Below are 22,448 nucleotides of genomic sequence, written 5' to 3'. Positions count from 1 at the left end.
GTCTTAGAGTGTCTGACATAGCTACTTAGGAAGTGCAAATACTGCCGCGTGTCTGTCGGTTTTCTTTAAGTTTAGTTTGAAGTCGACCTTGGGAAGTAGTGACGGTGACGTCCAGAAAGTTTACACTGTGTTCCGAATAGGAATGAGCAAAGGAAATAGTAGGATGGGCTAGGTTAAATGCCTCAATGAAGGTGAGGAGCAGAGGGAGGGGTCAAAATCTTTGTATAAGGTATATGCAAGACAATGCCTAATGCTGTATTCCTTGTCAATATACCAAGGATTCCAATTTGCCCTAGACGCATTAATTCTAGCAGGTTCCATGGAGTTGAATTTGTGAATTAAATAGGATTCTCGGTATTTCCTCGGCAAACCTCTCTGCATTTTCCTCTTTAATAAAGAGTTGCTCTCTCTCTCTGTCCCTAGGAGACTTAAAGTTTGACTGAAGTGTATACAACTTAAGGTCATCAAAATTGTGGCCTGGTTGGTTGAAATGCTGCGCTACAGCTATGGAGGATTTGCTAAGAGTATCTGCCCGGTGACCGTTAAGACGTAGGCTCGTCGGTTGACTCGTTTCGCCTATATACTGTTTGTGGCCCATTGAGCATTCCAACATATATACACAATGTTGGATGAAGAACACGTAAAACTTGAATTAATCTTGTGGACATAATTACTGGCTGTGCGTTTTACAATGCAGTCTGTCTGCAGGTGCCTGCAAGTCTTGCATCTGGGACGGGAGCAGCTGGCTATGACTTGTTGCTTTGAAGGCCCTGTTTTAATGTACTAAAATATCTTTCAGATTCCTGTTTCTTCGGTAGGTAACCCTTGGTGCTTCCGGGAACGTCTTTTTAAGTCGGTCGTTACTGGCTAAAATGGGGTAGTATTTCCGCAGTATATTGTTTGCGTTTGGGAGGGCGTTTGAAAATTTAGTCATAAGGGCAGGCGGATTGGCGCTTTCGTTTTGTCGCTGTTTGTTGAGCACGTCATCCCTTTTGAGATTAGATGCACGTTGGTACGCCTGATCGAGCGAGCTTTTGGGGTGGTTCCTGTTCATAAGCGTGGACTTGAGTTCGTCTAGATGCTTTACGTAGTCACTGTCATCACTGCATACTCTTCTAAGCCTGGTGGCTTGTCCTACAAAGATCCCTTGCTTGCAGTGTCTCGGGTGATGGCTTTTATAATCTAGGTACTGCTGCCTGTCTGTTGGCTTTCTAAAAAGTGTGGTTTTAAGTTTACTGTTGTCTAGAATGACGGTAGTATCCAGGAAGTTCACTTCTTTTTCAGAATACTGGCAGGAGAACTTAATAGTCGGATGCGAAGAATTGAGATGAGCTATAAACGTTTCTAGAGTCGCGCGACCGTGTCCTCAAATCATGATGTCGTCTATGTAGCGGAGATAAACCTGAGGTTTATGCGGAAAAGAGTCTAACAGGGTGGCTTCAAGTTGCCCCATGAAAATATTGACATAAGTCGGCGCGAATGGAGTACCCATGCTGGTTCTAAAAACTTGCAAGAAGTAAGACGAGTCAAATTCAAAATAATTGAGAGTTAAAACTAGTTTTAACAAATATATGTACACTTCTGGCGCACGTTGGTGCGGGTTCCCTGATAAAGCCTTAGAAATAGCTTCGATTCATTCCACGAAAGGGATGTTTGCATACAATGCGGCTACGTCAAGAGTAACAAGGAGGGTTCCACTGAGTAGGCGCCCGCCCTTATTTATCTCTTCTATTATGCGGAGGAAGTGGGGGGTGTCCTGAACGAATGAAGGAAGAAGAGCCGGAATGTCGGATAGGTCATGATTCAGAAACAGAGATAACGCTTCGGTTGGGGTATTGTTATTCGAAACTATGGGTCTGCCAGGAATGTCGGCAGTGAACAATAATTCTACGGGGGCTTTGTGGACTTTTGGGAGCAGGTAAAAACGTCCTGCATGCGTATTATTCGGTTTCATGAAATTTAAGTCAGTGGTCGTTATTAATCCTCTAGATCGCAGATCCGTGAGGCTCTGAAGGATTTTTAGGCTGTACTCCTGGCTCGGATCGCTATCTAAGAGCTTGTAGTGGCAAGGGTTATTGAGCTGCCTATAAGCTTCATCTGTGGTTTTCCCCATAGATAAAACAACTACGCTACCACCTTTGTCGGCGGGCGAAGCCGGTAAAGGGGTATTCACACGACGGAGCCTTTCAGCGGAGAAATCTGAGGGAGATCGTGACGTCACCGCAGCAGACTTCCGCTCGGCCAGCTCCTCCGCTCACACGGAGGATGCGACTGTCGGACGGATATCGCTGTTTGCAGTTGCCTATCTCTAAAGCAGACCTGCCGTAGCACCGCCGATTCCGCGACGGCGGAAATTTCTACTAAAGCCCCTACGTGCTGATCTTGTCAGCCGCCCAAAAATTGGCCGCGGACGCGATGTAGGCGCTGCCGCGGGTAGAGAACGGCGCGCGACGCGCGAGGCAGTGGGTGGGGAGACGCGCGCTGGGAGCAGCCGGCCGGTCCGCATACAGGCCCGCATACAGATGACGGCGAATATTCGATTGCCGCTCTCGCAAGGCGCAGATGACGATTTTTAATGCAACCTTCCATCACATCATTACCCCCTTTCTCGTATGTGCAGCTTTGTTTGCGCCTTGGGGAGCGATAACAAGCAATTGCTCGAGCTACCTGCGCCAGCCTGCGCCACTTCGCGGCCGCGGCCGCCGCTCGCCCAGCGACCGTGCTGGTGGTATACGCGGCTCCCTGAGTGCGCCTATCGTGTGTGCGGCGCATTTTCGCGTCCAAAGTAATCAGAAGCAATAAAAATAGAGTGCCTGCAACCACTCTAGAACTTGAGTCGCGGCCAGCTGCCCGACGAGCAGACGAAATCCCGCCGCCTCCGCCGCCAAGCATCGGATCGTTTGTAGCTCGCGAGCAGAAGCTCCGACCTCCGATCGGAGAGGTGCGCCGGAGAGAAACCGTGACGTAGGAGTCACGTGATGCGCACTCCTAGGAGCAAAACGGCGGATTTCTCCGTCGTGTGAATACCCCTTAAAGGGAAGGTGAAGCGGTTTTAGAATTAAAAGAAAAGTTGACTAGCAGCAAGTACACATTGAATAGTTCATGTGTACGAAATATTTTCGCAATACATGCAATAGAAGCGGCGCAATGAGCAAACAAAAGTGGCCCGATGCCCCGCCCCCATCTCGCCGCGCGATGCCGGAAAACCGAAGGGCGCGGGCGAAAACCGGCTGAAAAACGTCATACTTGGACTTCCGGCCGGATCGGCCGCCTCGGCCATGCTCTTTTCGCCGTGTTTCCTTGTGAATGATACTTTTTGTTTTGTGGTTGATAGCACTCATTTGTACAATTTTCGTGTTCAAAAAGTATGCACGAACGCCAAACGAGGCATACGTTATCATGCCGTATTCCTAAGCAGAATAATGCCACGCCGGGATGCTTGATAACATACGGAAGCGACAGCCGAGGTGGCTGTGCTTGATGACAGAGAATATACTACACTACGTTAAATACTTTGTAAACCGCTCCAATGCGTTTTTTTTATGCGACGGACGTGAACGTTCACATTAGATTCTAGATTTAGGAAGGATGGGGAATACTGCTGTACATTGGCCGGGGATGTTTCGTTCCATTCTAGAAACCAAGTCACATTTGTTCAGGAAATACTTGTTTCGTTAAACGCGTCGGTTTTCTTTCCCTATGGGCTCAGGACAGTGTTCAAAAAACAATTTTTTCGCGAAACTAAAACAAGGGGCCAATCCTGATAGAAGTTCTCTCACGGCTAAGAGGTAAACAGTATTCCTACAAAGTAAAAGAACCAAGACAACGAGATTACTTATTTTGCAAGTATACATGTCACGATAAGGTGATGTTTGTCTGGAATTAAAAAAAAAAACACCACTCCGAACCACCACCGTGCCATAATTTGTGTTGACTGCGGGGGCCTAATTTTTTGCCCAAGATTCCGTGTGGCTGCATATTATAACCTGGCAAGCACTTGCTGTCACTGAACCTCAAGTGTGCTCCAGTGATAGTCGGTGATATATATATAATGATGATACTAAAAAAATTAGGAGCGAAGAGTAAATATACGGCCTCTGTCCGACTAGCGCGGTAAATGCTTAAATCTAGAAATACTGAAACAGGCCAACGATTCATTATCACAAACGTTTGGTGATTGTTACCTAAAGTAACGTAACTACAACGTAACTGCCTTGTCCGACTGGTCTGTTAATTATAACGAGGTGGCCGTAATATTGTAGCAGAATGCGCAACGCACAAGCGAAAATCAAGCCCCACTACAGCCAATATTGCTGAGCAGGCACTAGTATGCTCCAGTGCTTTCAGAACAAATGCATGTGAAGCAGTAAGACGCCACTCTTCGAAGTGCAGCTAGCAATCGCGGAGGCGCCGTAGAGCCTCTGCCGAAATGGCGCGCGCGTGTGGGTCTGTGTACGGGGATGAGTAACGGGGCTGGGGTGGGCGACAACGAACAAAGGAAATACGGAAGCAGAGTCTGCTTGTTGGTTTATGCGTGTACCGGCAAGATGTGTCTCGCATATACGTTTACAGCGCATGAACGCTATTTTTTCGCGCAGTGCACGTACGTGCTTTTCGCTGGTAGATTGTTTATAAAACGCCCATTAATCTTCGGAATAAATGGTTTTGTGTATAATAAGAAAGAGTTAAGGCAGTACCTAATATTAACATAAGGTATAAAATCCCCCTATGCTGGTTGCCGAATTCAAAAATATTTTGATGGAACCCATTAGTCGACGTCACAGTCACTGCTATGGGGTTCTCTGTCGTGTAAAGCAAATTTAAGCTCCGAGATAATTGAACCAACAGCACGGGAAATTATGAAACAAACTTCCGGCCATGTGCGAAAATTAAACTGCAAGCTAAATTGCAGCAAAGGCAACCGTACGATCGTTCCCAATGCTTCTGACAACCCGCGCGGCTGAAGGGTGTCCTCCTTTGACGTCATGACTGGCGCAACCAATCAGGGGCGTCAAAAGACGAAAAGCGCGCGTCTTTCAAACGGGGCCGCGCTTTTTGGAAGATAAATGCCACTTGGACTCATGTACGATAAATTTCAATGTGATATTCGGAATCAGCGCACAAGAAACTATACAACTGTTAACCTAACTCAAATATTCCGGGTAAGAAAGGATGGGAGGGGTTTGTTGCCCCACCGCGCGGACAGTGCTTTTTACAATGGAGTCTGTCTGCAGGTGCCTGCAAGTCTTGCATCTGGGACGGGAACAGCTGGCTATGACTAGTTGCTTTGAAGGCCCTGTTTTAGCATACACTAAAATATCTTTTAGATTCCTATTTCTCCGTTAGGTAACCCTTGGTGCTTCCGGGAACGTTTTTTTAAGTCAGTCATTACTGGCTTTTTAGAAAACCAACAGACAGGCAGCAGTATCTAGATTATAAAAACCATCACCCGAGACACTGCAAACAAGGGATCTTTGTAGGACAAGCCACCAGGCTTAGAAGAGTATGCAGTGATGACAGTGACTACGTAAAGCATCTAGACGAACTCAAGTCCACCCTTATGAAAAGGAACCACCCCAAAAGCTCGCTCAATCAGGCGTACCAACGTGCATCTAATCTCAAAAGGGATGACATGCTCAACAAACAGCGACAAAACGAAAGCGCCAATCCGCCTGCCCTTATGACTAAATTTTCAAACGCCCTCCCTAACGTAAACAATATCCTGCAGAAATACTACCCCATTTTAGCCAGTCACGACCGACTTATAAAGACGTTCCCGGAAGCACCAAGGGTTATCTACCGGAGAAATAGGAATCTAAATGATAATTTAGTGCATGCTAAAACAGGGCCTTCAAAGCAACCAGTCATAGCCAGCTGCTCCCGTCCCAGATGTAAGACTTGCAGGCACCCGCAGACAGACTGCATTGTAAAAAGCACAGCCAGTAATTAGGTTCACAAGATTAATTCAAGTTTTACTTGCACCTCATCCAACATTTTGTATATGTTAGAATGCTCAATGTGTCACAAACAGTATATACGCCTCGAGCGCGGCCTGTAGGGGCGCCACTGAAATCCCCCTAGCGGCCCGTTTCGAAAGCAGCCGCGGGAGTCGCCGGCCCGCTCCCCACTGTCACCGTTGCTTTCGGGGCCCGTTCACGACGGAGATTTACCATTTGTAGGCGCTGGAAATACATATTTATGTGGTGCAGTCACTCTGTTCGCAAATGTGGTGCGTTTACGAGAGTGTAAATGTGTGTGACGCGATCTTAATCTCGTACATTCGGTCTGTACAAGCGCCAGGTGTGCGTCACAGGTCGGCGTCGCGAAACAGGGATATGCATATGGAGATGATTGTGATTCCACTGCCCTGAAATGTACTAACAGTGTCTCCGTAAGCATAATTTCCCCAGATGGTCATGCTATGGCTATACATTACGATGTAAATCAGTTTTGTGCGCTTATATAACCTAGTGGAGTGCTCATACCTGACAGCACGCCAGTTATGCTTGTCAATATCATACCTCAGATATTGATCACTACCCTGGACATAAATTTGCGGAACATTCTACGAATTAGGTACGATGGATAATCTAAAATTATACCCTGGATCAGCGCACGACAAAAAAAATAATGCTGGGGAGTCTTGTCGTGAGCTCAGCGCCCGCAAACATTCATATATGTTACATATATCCTCCGCGAGCAGGCCGGAGAAGGGCTTCGTTTCGCGACTGAGCCTGCAGAATCTAGCACAAACGGAAATCAGAAGGCCTTATCAGATATCCAAATCTTCTAACGACACCTTTAATCAGTTTTGAACTTGTATACCTCAAAAAATGCGTTCGCCGAGGGATCAGCTGTTAGTTGAATTCAAAAAACTATAGTGACGTGAACGAGTAGCTTGTGTGTGTGATTACTAAAACGTTCTTTCCTTGATTTCGCTCCGCAATCGTACACAACATACGTAAGCGTCCCCCTCCCTCTCCCCATGTCTCGCGAAATAGCAGTGCATTTCCCACACTAGTAGGTCTCGTAAGTCCTACCTGGGTTAAGTTTATACGAACGTCTTTAGCATTTCAGAAGTTGCACTGAGATTTTTTTTTTCATTTCTGTACGAGCCATTTTGTTTCTTCTGGGCTTGCAGAACATTACTTTTTCAGTGGTTTAATTCACTTTTCTTGGTTCTCGCTATAAGGCACATCTTTCACGACGCAGAGCCTTGGAATATACTTAACATTTTCGCGTGCCTTATATTCTTATAAAAGGCACAAGTTATTAGGTATTGGGTAATCGCATCCCCGATATATATATATATTTTTCTACGACGCATATATTCGTAATGAGGCCGCATTCGTTGTCCGCGCTACAAAACAAAACACACCTCTCATTGTGCCAGTATCAGGTTTAAACGAGGCGACAATAAAATTCACTTGTGCCGGACGCATTCGGAGGTGACAGCGGTGGTATGCTGCTGCCGTCGCCGACGCCTGTAACAGCGGCCGAGAAGGACGCAGAGCCGCGTTCCCGGATAGCTGTTGTTGGTGTTTGAGCCCCCTACAAAGACGCAACGGCTTTTGAAGTGACCTAAGCGTACTGTTTACTTACAGACCTCACCATAACAAGTTTTTTAGCACTTGGAAGGGTAAAAAGAAGCGAAAGAGAACCAAAACACTGCATGAGCCCCTATGGGCTGCGCAGCGCTAATCCCGTCAACTCCGCGGAGAAGCGGCGGCAGGCGGCGCAGCGATCGCAAAGCTCGAGGCGTATAGGCGAAACGAGTCAACCTATGAACCTACGCCTTACCCGGAAGTACACGCCTTAACGGTCACGGGGCAGATACTCTTAACAAATCCTCCATAGCTGTAGCGCAGCATTTCAACCAACCAGGCCATAATTTTGATGACCTTAAGTTGTATATACTTCAGTCAAGCTTTAAGTCTCCTAGGGACAGAACATACCGAGAATCTTATTTAATTCACAAATTCAATTCCATGGAACCTGCTGCAATTATTGCGTCTAGGGGCAACTTAGAATCCTTGCGATACTCACAGGGAATACAGCATTAGGCACTGTCTTGCTTGCACCTTATGCAAGGAACATGACCGCTCCCCCTGCTCCTTATGTGGCCACCTAATTACTTTTGTTTTCATTCCTTAGCTTCCAGTTTAGTACGCGCAGGCATCCCTCCAAACGTTTTTCTAGAATTCCATTTTATTTTTATTTTTAGATGCGAAGCATCTCATGGTCGGGGCTATGTCCCTCCCTTGTTGTTGCGCCGTCCACACACCCACTGCGCATGCTCGGCTTGCTGAAGGCCCGGTGGTGTCTTACCCTTTAATGGCTCCTGGAGCGACAGTGTTGCCGGTGTCTTCCTGGGCCGGCACGAGAGGAGCACGCTTCACGTGCCTTCGACGTTTCATCGTCGTCGGCAGCGGCGTGCGTCGGCGAGTCTCGGCAGGCCGTGATTACAAGCAGCCCACAACCATCCGGGGAACGTGCACCGACCTCATCTTCAGCAACTTTAGGTTCATCCACTACAACAGCCCTTGATTTTACATTTCACAGACCATAAGGGGCTCATAATTAAAGCGGAACGCCAACCACAGCTCGACGTCATCTACGTTGAGCATGATGATTATAATGCCTAAATAAAGACAAACCCATACCACGTACAACGTCTCTCTCTCTTTAATGCCTCCCCACTCTAACACCCTCCCACCAATAAAATTACACCATCTTCCCGTAGGGGAACCCTGAGTAGTATGCGCAGCAGCCATGGGGTCAACGCAATTTCCCATTTCGTAGATCAGGTAAGTGAAAAGTGTGGTAGTTACCATGGAAACCAAACGGTAAATATAACGGTAGCTACGTACCTCAACCTAACGGAGACGACGAACTGAAAAACTAATGGGCACATGAATCAACTGCATGTCATGTCTGCTTCGCATACTACTCAGGGTTCCCCTACGGGAAGATGGTGTAATTTTTTTCTCTGTCGTTTTTGTACGCTTTGTCTTGTGCCCCGTACATCTCCCTAACTTTATCTTTTCGTTTTTGAGTTTCAAGAAAGGCCTGTTCCAGGAATGTTGCTGTTAGTGACACATGCAATTTCCGTTGTGCGTTTATTGCTTTTCTTTGTGTGTGTGTGGTTTTTCTTTCTTTCTTTCTTTTTTCCTTGACCTAGTTTTTTTCCCCTTCTCTACCTTTTATTTTGACCTGAAGATTGCAGATAGCTTACTATAAGGACTCCTCGCACCGCCTGTTCTGCTTCCGGCGTTTCTGAGAACCTTTCCCCTAGTCCGCGCGGTGGGGCAACAAACCCCTCTCATCCTTTCTCTCTAAGAATTTCCCTCAATATCAACCCCCGACTGACTTCCCTCTTACCAACTTCGCGGCTCAAACTATACAACCTTCTTTCCCCCTCAATATCTCCGCCTACATACTCCCAAACCAATCCTCTTTCTCAATTCCACTTCTTCTCTCCTCTCACCTGTGGACCTACCCCTATATAAACTGTGCCACCCAGGCGAGGGTTCACCCTGACGAAGGCAATTCTCTTTGCTGAAACGTTGGCAGCAATCGTGGTTTCTACCTTGTTCGAAGTTTTCTTAAATATATATACACACACATATATATATATATATATATATATATATATATATATAAGGTGCTCGGCGCGCGAGCGAGTTCGGCGCTCGTCTGTACGCTTGCACCTGCGCACGCCTTGCTTCTGCTCCTGCCAATGAAAAAAAGGACAAGAGACCGAAAAAAGACCGAACCCACGCCTTTCGAAAGCCGGGGGTTCGGTCCCCACTCTGGGCGCATGTTTTTCTCTCTTTCTTTCTTCCGTATATTTAAAAAAAAATGTTAACTTCATTAACCGTAGTAAAAAAAAAGAGCCTAACCACACCCCTATGCGTCCTTTCGCGTTGTACACTGCCGACCTATCTTTCTGTATTTCCTCAACGAGCCCCTCATTTACTTACTATTTTATTCTGCGAAAGCCTAGCGAGGGTCTCGGTTCTGGCAGTCTTGATGCCTAGGTAGCATAAGAGGGCTTCCCGCCAGTTACCCGCTCATGACAGGCTGTAGACGTTCGAGTCACGCCCCGGGGTTTGAAAAGAAGGTCCCCTTCTTCCCGTGTAGTCAGAGTGGCGCTGGCTACCACCCTCAAGCGTCAGATACACTTCTAGTTAATATAAATAGTCCAGAAAGTGAAGGAGAACACAGTCGCCCAGATAGCCGAATTGGTAAGGCATTCGAGATCTTATCGAAAGGCATGGGTTCGGTCCCCACTCTGGGCGCGTGTTTTTTTTCTTTCTTTCTTCCGTATATTTAAAAAAATGTTAACTTCATTAACCGTAGTAAAAAAAAGAGCCTAACCACACCCCTATGCCTCCTTTGACGTTGTAGACACAGTAGACTCTCGATAAACGGTATTTCAAGGGACCGAAAAAATTAGTTCTGTTTAGCAGGAGTTCCGTTTACTAAGAGAGATGTGAAAAGGTGCAAAATTATGTGCGTACACACTCTTAATGGCATTTCATGGAACTCTAAGCACTAGAAGGTGAATGTAGCTGATAGTTTTTCAGAAAGCAAGAAAACTAGAAGAGGCTTAGGCCCAGCATTCACAAAGTTGATTTGGAAATAATGAGTCACTGTGCACTACAAAATGCATCAATTATTTTTGTTTGAGTCGTTGCAACTGCATCTTCCAGGAGGGTAGAGGCCTCAACTTCGCGAGCGCTAACGAGCCACTGAATTTAGAAGATGGTAGAGTGGCGCTGCGGTCGCCGTGGTGCACAGACGTGTTCATATCGGCTCCGTTCTTAATGCCCGCTTTCGCAGTGCTAATTAGTTTGGATCCCGAAGATTTCATTACCAATGTGTTCGTGAAGGCATCCGCTATCACCCGATACCCGACTTTCCATCGAAGGTGCGTTTTTCATCGATTTATCGGACTTTTCCTGGTTCATCGCCACGAGGAGACGCTAAGCCTAAGCGAACCCAGGGCTCGCTAGGCCTAGCCAGCCGTTCTTCTGCCACGACAACATGGAGGGCTCCGCCGCCGCTTCGACGCACGGTTCCCAGGTTTCCCAAATGTGCGTGCAAGTAGACGGAGAAGAAATTACACCCGAGGAATTTCAGCGCTCGCCCGGATGGCTGCACATCGGCGGGCACAAGAGCCGACCACGCCGGCAAGCAACGCAGGGTGAGTCGACTTCTCGTACCGATACTCCGAGCTCTCAGCAGAAGCCGAAGTTCAACAAAAACTTCCGGACCGCAGTGATTCGGGCAGCTCGCATGCCAGCCATGCCTGCAGACGAAATTAAGATCGTCGTGCGGCCCCGCGGAGGACTGGATATTTTCAAGGCAGGAGCTGCATGCGTGGCAACCGCCATCATGGCCGCAGCAGGAATTGAGAAGGCAGATCGCGCTGAGGATATGGCGTGTCCCAATACCCAGCAGAACATTATGGTGCTCAGCACTCCGAGCGTCGAGCGAGCGGAGAAGTATGCTCGAATTCAAGCTATCAACGTCCAAGGCAAAATATAAGAAGTGAGCGCTTACGGAACGACCGCCCATGACACAGTCAAGGGCGTGATTAGGGGCATAGGGCTTGAGGACAGCGAAGCCGAAATAATGCAGCAGATCGTTACTAAGTACAACCCCCTTGCCGCAGGGGCGAAGCGTATCGGGAACACGACGACAGTAATCGTTGTGTTCAACGGTACCAAGGTTCCCAGGTATGTGCGTTACGGATCCACGCTCTACCCGTGCAGTCTTTACAGGAAGCAAATAAAAGTTTGCAAAGTATGCGGCAAGGTCGGTCACAGGCGCGACGTGTGCCCCACACCAAGCGTACGTGTTTGCCTTACATGTGGCGTTTGTGATCCAAAAGAGGGCCACAAGTGTGTCCCCAAATGCAAGCTCTGCGGCGGAGAACACCCAACCGGGGATCGCTTCTGCAGAGCCAAATACAAGGTTCCATACGTCGTGCGGCGAAGGCGATGAGAACACCGTAACGCCGAAGAACGGCAAAAACAAGCACTCGAATCAAGCTCGTTTCCACGCCTTGGACGTTCCCGCTCGCGCAGTGCTTCCCGTAGCGGATCACGCCGCGCGTCACGCAGCGCATCGCGCCATGCGTCACGCCACGCTTCCCGTAGTGCATCGCGCAGTGCATCCCGCGGCCGTGACTCATCTGACAGAGTCAGCTGGGCGGACGCAGCAAGGGGCAAAGTTAAAAGTAGCAGCGTTAGTTCCAACAGCGCCACTACTAGCCGAAGCACTCCGAGCAGCTGGCAGGCGTGGACTACCAGCCCCTACTACAAGGAACTTGAACAACTCCGCGCGACCAACGCAACGCTGGTAAAAACCACGCGTCGGCTTGCCCAAGAGCTAGCCGAGGTCAAGAAAGAACTCCAAGCCCAACAAGCCCAGCCAATCACTGCCCCACGACAGTCTAACGAGACACCTACACCCGCCGTTACCAACGAGCAGAGCACCTGCACGCCATCAGACCAAGGCACACAATCAATGGACACAGCCCAAGACATGCCCCAGGAAGAGAAGACCACTGATCCAACTCCCAAGAAACGAGCACGCACGTCATCACAAAACCACACAGAACTGACCGAATTGGAAACTAAGCTCGAAGCAAAAATTGAAGCGATCGGTAACACGTACGCCAGCACGGCTGCCGTCACCGACCAACGACTGGCGCGACTGGAGGAGTTGATCACGACGTCCTTCCGCAACATACAAGAGCAGTTCGGCTTCATTGAACAGACTCTCAAGCCCATAGTCTGTAGCCCCATCTTTGCGGCACAATTCGGCAACCACCCATACCTCCAAGAACAGACACAAGCCCCAACTCCGCTACAATCATGTCCCAGCCCCAAGCCAGAATAGGATCGCTGCCGGGCCTTACGGTCTGGCCGTGGAACTGCCACAGTTACAACAACAAGAGAGCAGTGCTGCAACAACACATCACAACAGTAACCAAGAAACCCGACATCATCCTGCTGCAAGAAACGGCGACGGCGACCCCCACCCTCCCTGGGTATCGCGCTCACGTTAGCCAGGCGGAGGGACGAGGCGTCTGCACGTTCATCCGCAAAGGAATCACGTTCATCGAGCACCAACTCAAACACGGCCGCAGCAGGGTGGAGTACACCTTCACCGAAATCCTTCCAAGCACACAACGGAAACGCAGCCTGTTCATCGCAAACATCTACAGTAACCCCAAGCACCACACATAGAAATTCAAGACCCTACTACACACAGCCAACACCCAGGCCAAAGACAACACTTTGCTGATCACAGGGGACTTCAACGCCGCCCATCGAGCGTGGGGTTACATAAAGGACACGGCCAAGGGACGGGACCTGTTACAGGATGCCCTGGACCACAACTGTGCCTTGATAACGGACCCCGCTCATCCCACCCGCATAGGAAACTCCGTAGCACGAGACACCACACCAGACCTTACATTTATCAAGAACGACCACACGGGCAAAGCAACATGGCACAACACCGGCGTCGACCTGGGCAGCGATCACTACATCCTCGAAATTACGGTACCCAACCTATTCCGGGGCCACACCATTGCACACAAGTGGACGGACTGGGACAGTTTCCGTAAGGGACGTCCCACGACAGCACAAGACATCACAGGCATAGAAAACTGGACGGCAGAGCTCCGCGATGCAGTGCAGTCGGCCACCAAGACCATCGAAACGGACGAGGACGTCGTTACCATGGACAGCCGCCTGGCCCATCTTATCGAGGCCAAACGTTCGATACAGGCGCGTTGAAGCGGCAAAGGCTGAACCGCAAATTGAGAAAGAAGGTGGCCGACTTAAACAGGGCCATTGAACACCACTGCAAGGTCCTGTGCCGTCAGCAGTGGAACGAAATCTGCAGCCGAGCTGATGGGCAAATGCACCGCGGATGCACCTGGAATCTAATTCGGCACCTTCTAGATGAAACCAAGACCAAGTCACACCAGCGCGACCATCTGGCCCGCCTCATGCACACCGCCACACAACATCAAGGAAAAGACGCTGTTATGAAGATCCTAGAAACCAAGTATCTGCCGGACACGCCGACGGAAACCCACCCGCCGTACAGTGGGCTGCCCAACACGTGGCTCGACCGAGATATTACCATGTCAGAGGTACGGGTAGCGCTGCACGAGCTCAATACCCGCTCGGCAGCCGGCCCTGACCTCGTTACCAACAAGATGCTGCACAACCTCGATGATGCATCGATCGACGCCCTAACCCGTTACTTTAACGAATGCTGGCGGTCGGGCAAACTCCCTAGACAGTGGAAAACGGCAAGAACAATCCTGACCCCGAAACCGGGCAAACCACCGGACATTAGCAACCTGCGTCCCATCTCGCTCACGTCCTGCGTGGGCAAGGTGCTGGAGCACGTGTTAGCCACCCGATGGCAAGAATACTTGGAGAAGGAAGGCCTCTATCCAGACACGATGATCGGCTTCAGGCACAGACTCAGCACACAAGACGCCATGTTGAAACTAAAACAAGAAATCATCGACAACAAGACACAAGACACCAAAGTAATTCTGGGGCTCGATTTACAAAGCGCATTCGACAAAATCAAACACTCAGCCATATTAGCCGAAGTATCAAGGCTCAACATGGGGGTAACGAGCTACAATTACATCGAAGACTTCTTCACCAACCGCACGGTGGAACTGCACGCCGGAGACCTCAAGCTACCTGAACGCAAGCTCGGCAGCATGGGTACACCGCAGGGTTCGGTCATCTCGCCGTTGCTGTTCAACCTCGTCATGATCGGGGTAGCGAGGGCAGTGGCGGCGACCGGCGTCCGGCACACGATCTACGCCGACGACATTACCCTGTGGGTGGCCGGCGGCACCGACGCCAGCATCGAGCAACAGCTGCAAGCGGCGGTTACCACCATCGAGCAACACCTTGAAGGCACCGGCCTAGTGTGCTCGCCCGCCAAATCCGAGCTGTTCGTCTTCACACCGCTACGAGCGGGACGGAAACGCGCTCCGCCTCGAGAGTGCGATCACATCAAGATTGGGACTGCATCGGGGCAACGCATTCCCGAAGTTTCCAAAATCAGGGTCCTGGGGCTGCTGCTAAACAAGAGCGGCCGCAACGACGAGACCATCAACAAGCTTACTGCCAAGGCAATGGAAGCCATCTGGCTCATACACCGAGTCTCGACGCGACGGGCTGGCATGCGTGAAGACAGCCTCGTGCGCCTCGTCCAGTCCTTTGTAATCAGTCACATCGCATACGTTGCGGCCTACCTCAACTGGCACGTCACCGACAGGACCAAGATCAACACGCTGATCCGACGGGCTTACAAGACGGCTCTGGGCTTAACGGAGACCACGAGTACGGCTCGGCTCCTGCAGCTCGGCGTCCATAACACCCTAGAGGAAATAGCCGAGGCGCAGCTCACCGCGCAAATGGAGCGCCTCTCTGCCACCAAGACGGGCCGCAGTATCCTGGCGTCCCTAGGTTACAACCCGCGAGCTCCCAGCCGGCAACCGTGCGAGATCAGCGAGGAGGCGCGGGCCCACATCCACGTGGACCCCATCCCGAAGAACGTGCACCCCGAGTACAACCAAGAACGACGGCAGGCGCGGGCCAAGGCCCTCACCAAGCAACACGCCCAAGACCCGCACGCCCGGTACGTAGACGCTTCGGAATACGAACGAGAAGGCTTTGCGGCAGTGGTCATTGCGGCGGCTACCGGGACCAAGACAACGGCAGCGAGCGTGCGGTGCACAGACGCCACAGACGCCGAGGAGGTTCCCATCGCTCTGGCGATCTCCGAGGCCGAGGGTCGCACCGTGCTCAGCGACTCGAGGAACGCCGTGCGCAACTTTGCTAAGGGGCGAGTGTGCGCGCCGGCGGCCGCCATCATCGGCAAGCTCAAGCTCCAAGACCGCGGCAGCACCATCCGGATCAAGTGGTTCCCGGCTCACGCGGGCGAGTGTACATCCTCACCGAACCACAACGAGACGGCCCATTCGGCGGCGCGAGCGCTTACCCTCCGCTCCCCCGAGAGTGACCGTTCCGTGTGGTGGTTTGAAACCAAGGACCGAATGACCAGTTATAGCGAAGTTACCAAGTGTTATCGCCTAGCTCGACGGACAATGCCGCCTCCCCACCCGGCACTCAGTCGGGAGGAGGCCGTTATCTTAAGGCAGATACAGACCGGGTCACTCCCCGCCCCGGCAGTGCTACACGTGCTTCACCCAGAACTCTATCCGAATGGTATGTGCAGTGTTTGTGCAGTGGGTTTGGCGGATCAATGGCACATCATGTGGGACTGCGCCAGGTTCCCGACTGAAGCTACCTCCAGGACATACCCGCCCGAACTTCAAAGTGCAGTGGAGTCTAGAGACAAGGACACTCAACTATGGGCCGTCCAGCAGGCCCGCGGTGCGCTCGAAAAGCACAAGCCTGACGACCCGCCACAAACGGGCCGAACTGGGGTATTGCAGAGTAGGGCATAACCCCGGGTCGACGCTTGGCCAACGTCACGACGAGTTAAACCGTCGGTTGCCGGCATTAATAAAGTTATTCCTACCTACCTACCTAGAAGATGGTAATGAAGCGCGAATAGCACCACGATGGAACGAACGAGGCGGCAGGAGCTGAGCCCTGCAACCTCGGCGTCTTGAATAGAGACCGAACGAATGGAACAAGAACTGCGATATTGCATTCGTTGCGCGAACACGGCTAACTACTTACGAGACGAGGCTTACGAGGCCAACGAGGCTAAAAGAACACGGAGGAAAAAACAAAACAAAAACGAAACAGCCGGAACCGTAAAAAGCTGATTCTCATGCCGCAAGAAGTTCCAATTATGGTTCCATTTACACGGTGAAGCAGAAATTTTAGTTCCGATTACCGGGAGTTTTTTTACGTTATCTGAATACAAAACCAAACAACTTACAGGCTACTGTTCCGCTTAAGCGGCAATTCCGTTTAAGCGATTTCCGTTTATCGAGATTCAACTGCATATATATATACCACCCCAAGCACAGGAAACAAAAATACCTAAAACATTAATACCCCAGAAAGTGGAGGGGAAAATCGCCCCGCCGGTAGCGTAGAGGTTATCGCACCAGACCTGTATTCTAGAGGTCGTGCGGTCGGATCCCACCTGGCGGGCATTTTTTCTCCACTTTCTTTCTTTCCAAATTCTTTATCTGTTTCAATGACCTACCACATCCTCCCCTTTTCTTTTCGAGGTTTTCTTGACTGCCAACTCTTATTTCTGTGTTATTTTCAACGAGCCCCTCATTTCCTATTCTGATTCGCTATATATATATATATATATATATATATATATCTATATATATATATATATATATATATATATATATATATATATATATTGATTGTCACGTGGCCAAAGACGCCGCTGTTGTCTTCAAGGAAAACAAGTTTATTGGAGCGGAACTTGTGCTCCCCTAACAACTCAAAAAGTACACAGGCGGCGAAGCAGCAGTCAACAATTTGACGTGCGTCGGCGAGCGTTGGGGAGTGGAATGGAATACCGCGGCGTCTGCTCTGCAGGCTTTTTATCTGTAGGCGCGACTGTTTCTCGAACCGTAGATTTACATCCAGAAATATAAGCTTATTCTAGGCTGTGCACGATAGTTCGGAACGCTCTCCCTATCAGAAGAGAACACATGCGGCACAGAAAGAAAGAATGGAACACGCGCTGCCCTTGGCACACAGATAACACAAACCGGCGCAGCAGGGCGGTAAAAGTAAAACATAAATAAACAAACACAATGCATGCTTCGCCGCATTACCCCCCTCCCCCCCTCTAAGAGTGCATCGACCTGATGCTAACATAAGCGACAGTCCGAACAAAGAAAAAATAAAAGTCAGTGATCGTGCATAGAAAGGTTTTAAGCGAACCACGTGGACGAGTTCGGGTGGCGTGCGTCGTTGTGATGTGCCGGAATCACCATCGGGGATCACTTCGTATGTAAGTTGGCCAATCCGTCGTAGAATCTGGTAGGGTCCGAAATACCGTGGTAGAAGCTTCTCTCTCAGTCCGCGTCGTCGGATGGGAGTCCAAACCCACACGATCCCCTGGGTGGTACTCGGCGTCTCGGCGTCGGAGGTTGTAGCGGCCGGCATCCACCAGCTGCTGGTCCGTTGTACGAACTCGAGCTAGTTGGCGGGCCTCCTCCGCATGCTGAAGGTATCCTTGGCAGTCAGCGTTGAGGTCGTCGTCTTCTACGTGCGGAAGCATGGCGTCAACCATCGTAGTCGGCCGCCTTCCGTAGACAAGCTCGAACGGTGTCATCAGCGTAGTTTCTCTGATAGCCGAGTTGTACGCAAACGTGACATATGGGAGCACTTCGTCCCAGGTCTTATGTTCAACATCGATGTACATGGACAGCATATCCGCAATCGCCTTGTTCAAACGTTCCGTTAGTCCGTTCGTTTGGGGGTGGTAGGCCATCGTTCTTCTGTGATGCGTGTTGCTGTAGCGCAAGATTCCTTGCATCAGCTCGGCAGTAAAGGCCGTACCGCGGTCCGTAATTAGAACTTCATGGGCTCCATGTCGCAGCACAACTCGACTTATGAAGAACTTCGCGACTTCTCGGGCAGTCCCCTTTGGAAGAGCAGCGGTCTCTGCGTAGCGCGTCCTGTAGTCTGTCGCTACGACAATCCACTTTTTCTCGGATCGTAACGTAGAGAACAGGCCCAAAAGGTCCATTCCAATCTGCTGGAAAGGACTCGATGGGACGGCGATCGGCTGCAGAAGTCAAACAAACTGAAGTTTTCAGTGTTTGTAAACTGGAAACGAGCTCGTAACGACAGCAGCAAGCCAACACCATTCGAAACTTCTGCGACGACTGGCACTATCTCGTCGCTTCTTGCTGTTCCTTACTCCCCTCGTTTCTATTTTTACCTTTGCTGGTTGGTGATATGACGGCCAACCTCCTGTCAAGGGATTAAGATACCAAGCAAGGTCGCGGCTGTACGTGCTGGAACGGTTCGTTGGCCCCTAAGAGCCTCGAACCCGAAAATTCGTCTGCGCGACGGCGAGATGTCGAGATCGGCCGGCGGTAGTTTCGTACGCATTGGCGCACACGCTTGCGTGTTCGTTCGGAACTTCAACCGTTTACTCCACCGTTCTTTGTCATAATAAGAATGTGCAGTATATTTCACGGGCATATAGCTCGCTATGCAAACTGTAAGCCCTGCCTAACATGCGTTTGTTTTTGCCGGCCTCCGCCAATCGCAGAGCATTCTCGAGTGACATCATAGGTTCTGTTGCGGAAAATGAGCTGGTGGGTCGCATGGTCATTTCCTTTTTACCTAATTATGTAGCTTATTTGAGCGAAGTTTGCGTTATAAGTGGTGTCGTTATGGTTCTAACGAGGCAATCTTTCGAATGAACCAAACTTGTGTTTTCTCCTCACGGCTCCTTTATGTAGATTAGGAACAAAACTGGAGCTAATACGGATCCCTGGGGAACGCCTGAGAGCACTGGAGCAAGGTCGGACGGTCGCATATATATATATATATATATATATATATATATATATATATATATATATATATATAGGGAGTAGTAGAACTTTGAAGATGGTAGAGAACACAAGAGAAGAAAAAGCAAGTTCTCTTTGCTGAAACGTAGGCCACAATCGTGCTTTTACGGTGTTCGAAGTTTTTCTTCTCTTATATATATATATATATATATATATATATATATATATATATATAAGACAGAAATAAGAGTTGGCAGTCAAGAACAACCTCGGAAAGCAAAGGGGAGGATGTGGTAGGTCATTGAAACAGATAAAGAATTTGGAAAGAAAGAAAGAAAGAAAGTGGAGAAAAAATACCCGCCAGGTGGGATCCGAACCCACGGTCTCCAGAATACTGTTCTGGTGCGATAACCACTACGCTACCGGCGGGGCGATTTTCCCCTCCCCTTTCTGGGGTATTTATGTTTAGGTATTTTTGTTTCCTGTGCTTGGGGGTGGTAGCCAGCGCCACTCGGACTACACGGGGTGAAGGGGACCTTCTTTTTAACTCCCGGGTCGTGACTCGAGTGTCTACAACATGTCAAGAGTGGTCCACCAGCGTTGAACGCTCTTAAGCTTCCTATGGCACCAAGACGGCCAGAACAGAGGCCCTCGCTATGCTTGTAGCGAATCAGAATGGGAAAAAATGAGGGGCTGGTTGAAAATAAGACAGGAATAAGAGTTGGCAGTCAAGAAAAACCTCGGAAAGCAAAGGGGAGGCTGTGGTAGGTCATTGAAACAGATAAATAATTTGGAAAGAAAGAAAGAAAGTGGAGAAAAAATGCCCGCCAGGTGGGATCCGAACCCACGATATATATATATATATATATATATATATATATATATATATATATATATATATATATATATATATATATATATATATATATATGTATATATACAGAAACAAATGCCGGCAGTCTATAACGCCAAAGAAGGCATAGGGGAATGGTTAGACTATTTTTTACCGTTGTGACGTTACATTATTTTTTTTATTAATTACGTGAGAGACAGAAAGAAAAACACGCGCCGAGAGTGGGGACCGAACCCACGCCTTTCGATTAGATCTCGAATGCCTTACCAATTCGGCTATCTTGGCGACTGTGTTCTCCTTCACTTTCTGGGTATTTATATTTACTACAACTGTATCTGACGCTTGAGGGTGGTAGCCAGCGCCACTCAGACTACACGGGGAGAAGGGGACCTTCTTTTCAACCTCCGGGGCGTGGCGCGAATGTCTACAGCCTGTCATAAGCGGGTAAGTGGCGGGAAACCCTCTTATGCTACCTTGGTATCGAGGCTGCCAGAACCGAGGCCCTCGCTAAGCTTTCGCACGATAATAGGGTTTGGAATGAGGGGCTCGTTAGGAAGTACAGAAAGAAATGCCGGCAGTTTACAACGCCAAAGAAGGCATAGGGGAATGGTTACACTGTTTTTTACCATTGTGACGTTACATTATTTTTTTTATTAATTACGTGAGAGACAGAAAGAAAAACACGCGCCGAGAGTGGGGACCGAACCCACGCCTTTCGATTAGATCTCGAATGCCTTACCAATTCGGCTATCTGGGCGACTGTGTTCTTCTTCACTTTCTGGGATATTTATATTTACTACAACTGCATCTGACGCTTGAGGGTGGCAGCCAGCTCCACTCAGACTACACGGGGACAAGGGGACCTTCTTTTCAACCCCCGGGGCCTGACGCGGACGTCTACAGCCTGTCAGAAGCGGGTAACTGGCGGGAAACCCTATTATGCCACCTTGGCATCAAGACTGCCAGAACCGAGGCCCTCGCTAAGCTTTCGCATGATAATAGGGTTTGGAAATGAGGGGCTCGTTAGGAAATACAGAAAGAAATGCCCGCAGTCTACAACGCCAAAGAAGGCATAGGGGAATTGTTAGACTATTTTTTACCGTTAGTGACGTTACATTATTTTTTTAAGTTATTACTTGAAAAAAGAAAGAAAGAAAAACACGCGCCGAGAGTGGGGACCGAACCCACGCCTTTCGATTAGATTCGAATGCCTTACCAATTCGGCTATCTGGGCGACTGTGTTCTTCTTCACTTTCTGGGGTATTTATATTTACTACAACTGTATCTGACGCTTGAGGGTGGTAGCCAGCGCCACTCAGACTACACGGGGAGAAGGATGCCGCGAACGTCTACAGCCTGTCATAAGCGGGTAACTGGCGGGAAACCCTCTTTGCTACCTTGGCATCAAGGCTGCCAGAACCGAGGCCCTCGCTAAGCTTTCGCACGATAATAGGTTTTGGAAATGAGAGGCTCGTTAGGAAATACAGAAAGAAATGCTGACAGTCTACAACGCCAAAGAAGGTATAGGGGAATGGTTAGACTATTTTTTACCGTTAGTGACGTTACAATATTTTTTTTAATTATTACGTGAGAAAGAAAGAAGGAAAAACGCGCCCAGAGTGGGGACCGAACCCACGCCTTTCGATTAGATTCGAATGCCTTACCAATTCGGCTATCTGGGCGACTGTGTTCTTCTTCACTTTCTGGGGTATTTATATTTACTACAACTGTATCTGACGCTTGAGGGTGGTAGCCAGCGCCACTCAGACTACACGGGGAGAAGGATGCCGCGAACGTCTACAGCCTGTCATAAGCGGGTAACTGGCGGGAAACCCTCTTATCCTACCTTGGCATCAAGGCTGCCACAACCGAGGCCCTCGCTAAGCTTTCCCACGATAATAGGGTTCGGAAATGCGGGGCGCGTTAGGAAGTACAGAAAGAAATGCCGGCAGTCTACAACGCCAAAGAACGAATAGGGGAATGGTTAGACTATTTTTTACCGAGTGACGTTACATTATTTTTTTTATTAATTACGTGAGAAAGAAAGAAAGAAAA

The 22,448-nt window shown here is 49.3% G+C and overlaps 1 non-coding gene across 1 annotated transcript; it reads right to left on the bottom strand.

The window, feature by feature from the left end:
* Window positions 1–19,896: 19,896 nt before the first annotated feature.
* On the bottom strand, window positions 19,897–19,969 carry Trnat-agu (transfer RNA threonine (anticodon AGU)). The gene has a single exon. It is a non-coding gene; the product is annotated as a tRNA-Thr (tRNA).
* Between the last annotated feature and the right edge of the window lie 2,479 nt (window positions 19,970–22,448).

The sequence above is a fragment of the Haemaphysalis longicornis genome, unplaced genomic scaffold (genome assembly GCF_048455015.1).
Source record: "Haemaphysalis longicornis isolate Haplotype H1 unplaced genomic scaffold, Haemaphysalis longicornis Haplotype H1 scaffold_1, whole genome shotgun sequence".
Lineage (NCBI taxonomy): Eukaryota > Metazoa > Arthropoda > Arachnida > Ixodida > Ixodidae > Haemaphysalis > Haemaphysalis longicornis.
Note: the sequence above shows the minus strand (reverse complement) of the source record. Positions and strands in the feature narration are given on the sequence as shown.